This window comes from Tachypleus tridentatus, chromosome 7, assembly GCF_004210375.1.
Source record: "Tachypleus tridentatus isolate NWPU-2018 chromosome 7, ASM421037v1, whole genome shotgun sequence".
NCBI lineage: Eukaryota > Metazoa > Arthropoda > Merostomata > Xiphosura > Limulidae > Tachypleus > Tachypleus tridentatus.
In genome coordinates, this window is record NC_134831.1 from 21,667,352 (window position 1) to 21,673,351 (window position 6,000).

The window sequence follows — 6,000 nt, forward strand, 5'->3', positions numbered from 1 at the left end:
GGAAAATATCCGGATACTTTAAAATTGAGAGAAATACTATCTACTGAAGTGTTGGTGTCCTCATTCACATGTGGAAGAAGAGACATTTTTTCTTTAAGTCAAGTTGCTACAAACTGAAAAGGCTCTTGTTAGGACCCAAGAGATTATTTGCTAGATGTCCACAGCTTACCAAAATTTGACTGTTCTTAGTTATTACACTTTTTGATTCTTTTTGTGCAAATACAGGAAACGGGAATAAAAACAAGCTTCACAAGCTATCTATTTTCACTTTAAATTACAAATTGGATGTGTTATTGTGCATGTTACTATTTCCATTTAGTTTCCTTACTACGTTTATTTGTCTATGATGCACTAATGTATATAGTGGTATATATCAAACATTTTATATTTTCAATTTTATATTAAAAAGTATTTTATTTCAAACATGTAATTTGATTTTATTATTACAACTTGTATTTTATTTTTGTTGGTATTGTTTTGTTTCTATCGCCATTTTGGAAAGAGAGGGGCAAATTTAAGAAAGACCCAAAATTTTCGTTAAAAATAAAATCTTGAAATTTATGACGAAACAATAGATACTGAGCTTAATATAAATGAATGGCCCCCAGAGTACTAATCATAAAGCTTAAGGGCGAGCATCAGATTGTTGGAGAACAAATACATCATTCCTCATAAGTAGTTCTGTTTACTTTTGAACATATTTTCGGCCACGAATCAAACTTTCGAAGGCCTGATGTAATTTGTAGCTGCCTAGTGGGGTCCACTGGCATAGAAAGAAGTGGATATGTTAAAATGATCAAGAAACACCAATTCTTACAATTTTGGATTCTGATGAAAGATTGGATTATTTTACTACTCGCAATCCAGTTATTGTTAGTAGAAAAAGAAACAAAGCTCGTGGGTTAATCGAGCATTTCCCAAGTAACACCCAATTTAATTACTTTTTGTTTTATTTGAACATTAAATATCTAGTTTTATATGACATAACCAAGAGAAAGACAAATTTAGAGATAGTTACGATGTTCGATGGATAAATCAACACGGCTTAAACCTAAACGTTTCAGAGCTGGTATTACATTTTTAGACAAGAAAGAAGAAACAATATACAAAGAAGTATTACTATGTTTTAGTCCAATAAACGTAATATTTAGATATTTCATCAGATAATGGTTGTTTTTATTCAAGTTCAACTAAAACTCCAGTTTTGAGTAGAAGAATGGAAACTTTCAAAATAATCAACATTTTTGTTCAAAAATACCAAAGGGCAATCTCTTTTATTTTGTTAAAATATTTAATATTTTAAGGAAATTAATAAGGTTGCTGTTTTGACAGGAAAATCAAACTGTAAATTTTGTAAATTTTACTGTTGACTCAAACAGAAGCCTTCTATTGGAAATGTTAAACCAGTTACGCCTTGTTAAAAAAATCCAAAAGTGTATTTTTAATAAAAGACCTTTACCGATCATTACCACACATAATCTGTGGCTAATTCCTAGGTCTAAGGACTGATAACTCTAAAATCACATTTCGATACTCGTGGTGAACAAAGTACAGTTAATCAGTTGTGTAGTTTAATGCCTAACAACAAAGAAACAAATGTATCTTATTGTATAGTTGTTTTGCTTGGAGTTACGTGTCACTTTTCTTTCTTTTTTTTCTCTAAAATACGCAGAAAGATACACGTTGCTGTAAAGTATTTTTCTTTTTCTTTCAAAACTTGACTTGGCAGCCTCTTCAGGTTTATCGCTAATTAATTCATAATTATAATAAAATGCCTGCTTCGATACTTTTAACTTTTCAATATGCAGTTCAGCGAGTCACCTGGCAACCACAGCCGATATTAAGTCGAGATGGAATGGTATGTAACATTATTAGTGCGACTCAAACTACAATTTATCGCTTTTGGTATTAGTACAAAAGAACCTTTTCCAGCGTAAAATATTCATGCAATAAGCTCAAAAAATTTTGTTACGATCGAGGATTTATAATTTGAAAGACAGAGATATATTTGTTGTACATAATAGTTTTGAGAAACAAAAAAATGTGGATCAAAGTTAGTACACTAGGACCATACTTAAAAGATAGGGTAATCTCTTGTACTTAACTGCATTGAGAAACAAAGGAATATGGGGAAAGCTAGTACACTAGAACCATACAGAAAGAAACATTTTATTCTGGAAAAGCGAAGAACATCGTATGTACACGAATTTCTTCCACTACATACTTCAAGCGAAGCTGGTAAAAGAAACAGGTGTTTGTGATATTCCATACGAAGACAAATTTGTCAAGTCGCTAGATGCAGCGTCTATGGATTTCTGTATTACTGAAGTATTTTGACAGGTGCTGGGACATTGTATAATGAACAGCTCATGGAAATCATATGGTCAGAAGTGTTAATGAATGTCACTATTTTATTAGATTGATTTCTGTCCAGCTATCCAACTTACTTTTTGTATAGGTTTTATTTCAAACTGAAATTTTACTCTACCTTCATCCTTTTCTATTTTTGAATATTCCTAAACCTTGCCATCTATTGTATATTCAGATTAATCCAAAACCAGTTTATGTATTTATAAAAAAGTAATAATAATATTAATTTAAGCTTTAAAATATAATAAATTCTAAGATCTTGTTTTTCTTACGTCTTATTTTCTAGCGTCTCATAAATATTTTGATTATATAGTTTTATACTATACTATTACCCAGTTAGGCTTAGAGATGTTGGTATCGTTATCGTAGCTGCACTATTACTTTTAATGTCTAATAGTAACAAATATTAATATTCACCTTTTATATGTTTAAAATATTATATCCACTGGTTTAAGATGAAAGAAGAAGAAAGGAAAAAATAATAAACCATAAATTTTTGTAGAATTTAATATTCCTAAAACGTTCAATGAAGCTTCTGTTTTTTGCGTGTGTCTAAAATTGGGGTGATTGCCTTCCCATAACTGGCTACAAACATCGAAAGGCAGTAGGAGTTGAGACGTTGTGAGTTTAAGCACTCAACTCCTTATCTGTCATAGTTAATTAGCTAGACATCTGCATTCGGATCACGTGTGATAAATGAAATAACTCCAACCTTTTCAGAGCTATGACCACAAGCATTTTTTATTATGACAAGGACTGGTGGTGGAAACGTTTTTTTAAGTCTCACTATAAGCGTTTTGACTTCAATTTATATATATATGTATATACATATTTGTGTGCATGTGTATGTAGATATGTAGACATTATTTTTTGTTAGTATTATAGTCTTTGCACTTTGCTAGAATAAAAAATAACTTATTCCAAATTCAGAAATTCTTTACATAAATTCTTTTGTTCACATTTCCAGTTTTGCTTTTTAGTTCGACTAAACGTCTTTTTTATTTTTCACATATTTTGAAACCAGCATCCCTTAAAAACAGTTCTGTTTCTCATTCTTACGTCACATTAATGACCAAGTTTATTAGTCTCTTTTATTTTGGGATTCGTTTAGCCATTTTATCTTTAAGTTGACACATATGACAATTATAAAATGATAATTATAATTTAGGTCTTAAGAATCTTTAAAGCAAATCAAAAACTTGCATGGGATTACATCTTTTCATCTTCGTCTTCCGTGACACATTCTGAGGCATGAAAATTGTGTTTATGTAAAGAAAGACCTATAAAAGTATTTTCTCTTTTTTTTCACAATTGCAGAATACGTTGTATATTTTAGCATTTAAAACACACTACAAATATACACCTATAACAGAGAGAATTTGATTAAATTATCCAGTAGAGAGTCTGTATTGTTAATAGCAAAACCACCTCAGGTTATCTGATGTGTTTATCGAGAAGAATCGAACTCCTGACTTTAGTGTTGTAAATCCGTAAACTTATCTTCGTCTCAACGGAGGATTGTTTAGTAAAAAGCCAATGAAAAAATAGCATAATACATTATATGATAGTGTACAATCTAATTACTTGTTTTGTTTAACACCCAGTCTGTGAATGGGGAAAGTGTTTTTGGTGGTTTGATTCTCAAACTAAGATTATCTCTTTTTGGCATCTGGAACCTAAATCATCCACCATTGTGGCTAAAATAATACTAGTGTCCATCCAGGCTTTGAAGTACATAAACCTATATCCTATCCAGAATTACACACACAAAACATGAGAGTAACTACCATACAATATTTGGCTCTTCAGCTCCGTATCCTATCCAGAATTACACACACAAAACATGAGAGTAACTACCATACAATATTTGGCTCCTCAGCTCCGTATCCTAACCAGAAGTACTCACACAAAACATGAGAGTAACTACTGTACAATATTTGGCTCTTCAGCTCTAAAGAGCTATTTTCTCCGCGGTTTCGAAACATCCGTCTATAGAAATTGCCGATGAACGTTTAACAACGCTCATTTTCCATTGATAGGTGGCTAAGTGCGGTACCTACATGAAATATAACAGATGTGTCTGTAGTAGTGATGGAAATTCTGTTGAGCACAAAATGGTTTAGAAAAGAAAAGTTTCCAGACAAACTCCCATGACAACAGTGAAAAATGAAAAGTAGCGTGAGTGGAAAAATTGCATAAGGAAAGATTCCTTTTTGATACAACTGTTACACACGCCAATGAGAGCAACACAATCCTAATAGTGAGTACCACCAAAGGTCAGGAGGAAACATCCTCATGCGACTTCATTGAGTAGAAAATTCTCACGTGTATCATGTGAGTTCAGACACTATCAGCGATAAACTCACTTAAAAATTTGCTTACATTCAGAGTTACAAAAAAGTCTGTAAAGCAAGTGGTGCAAATCAGTATCGAGCACCCATGAGACCCCTTGCTGGATGGACTCTTTAATGGTTCTGATAAATGAACTGACTACTTCCAGTAATGGCACCGTTGTTATATATGAAAGAATTTCTCCACGGGTACAAAAAGAAACCTTGACATCACGTATAATGTGAAGATTGCAGACAGTAATGGCGTGGAGTCTGCAGACAGTAGTGGTGTGGAGTCTGCAGACAGTAGTGGTGTGGAGTCTGCAGACAGTAGTGGTGTGGAGTCTGCAGACAGTAGTGGTGAGGAGTCTGCAGGCAGTAGTGGTGAGGAGTCTGCAGACAGTAATGGTGTGGAGTCTGCAGACAGTAGTGGTGTAGAGTCTGCAGGCAGTAGTGGTGTAGAGTCTGCAGACAGTAGTGGTGTAGAGTCTGCAGACAGTAGTGGTGTGGAATCTGCAGACAGTAGTGGTGTAGAGTCTGCAGACAGTAGTGGTGTGGAGTCTGCAGACAGTAGTGGTGCAGAGTCTGCAGACAGTAGTGGCGTGGAAGTCCGCAGACAGTAGTGGTGTAGAGTCTGCAGACAGTAGTGGTGTGGAGTCCGCAGACAGTAGTGGTGTGGAGTCCGCAGCAGTAGTGGCGGAGTCCGCAGACAGCAGTGGTGAGGAGTCTGCAGGCAGTAGTGGTGAGAGTCCGCAGACAGCAATGGTGTGAGTCCGCAGACAGCAGTGGTGCAGAGTCTGCAGGCAGTAGTGGTGCAGAGTCTGCAGACAGTAGTGGTGTAGAGTCTGCAGACAGTAGTGGTGTGGAGTCTGCAGACAGTAGTGGTGTAGAGTCTGCAGACAGTAGTGGTGTGGAGTCTGCAGACAGTAGTGGTGTAGAGTCTGCAGAGAGTAGTGGTGTGGAATCTGCAGACAGTAGTGGTGTAGAGTCTGCAGACAGTAGTGGTGTGGAATCTGCAGACAGTAGTGGTGTAGAGTCTGCAGGCAGTAGTGGTGTGGAGTCTGCAGACAGTAGTGGTGTAGAGTCTGCAGACAGTAATGGTGTGGAGTCATTTTCCATGTTGATATTCTTCCTGTTACTCTTTATCAGAATAGTTGACCTTGTTATATTCAGCAGGTAGAAGCAAGGGAAAGATTTCACCTCCATGTCAACTGATAGGACTTCGAACAATGCCACTTGAGATAAGAAACATTATGATTGGAATTGAAGCAGCATCTTCAGCGACAAGATATGAGGAGGC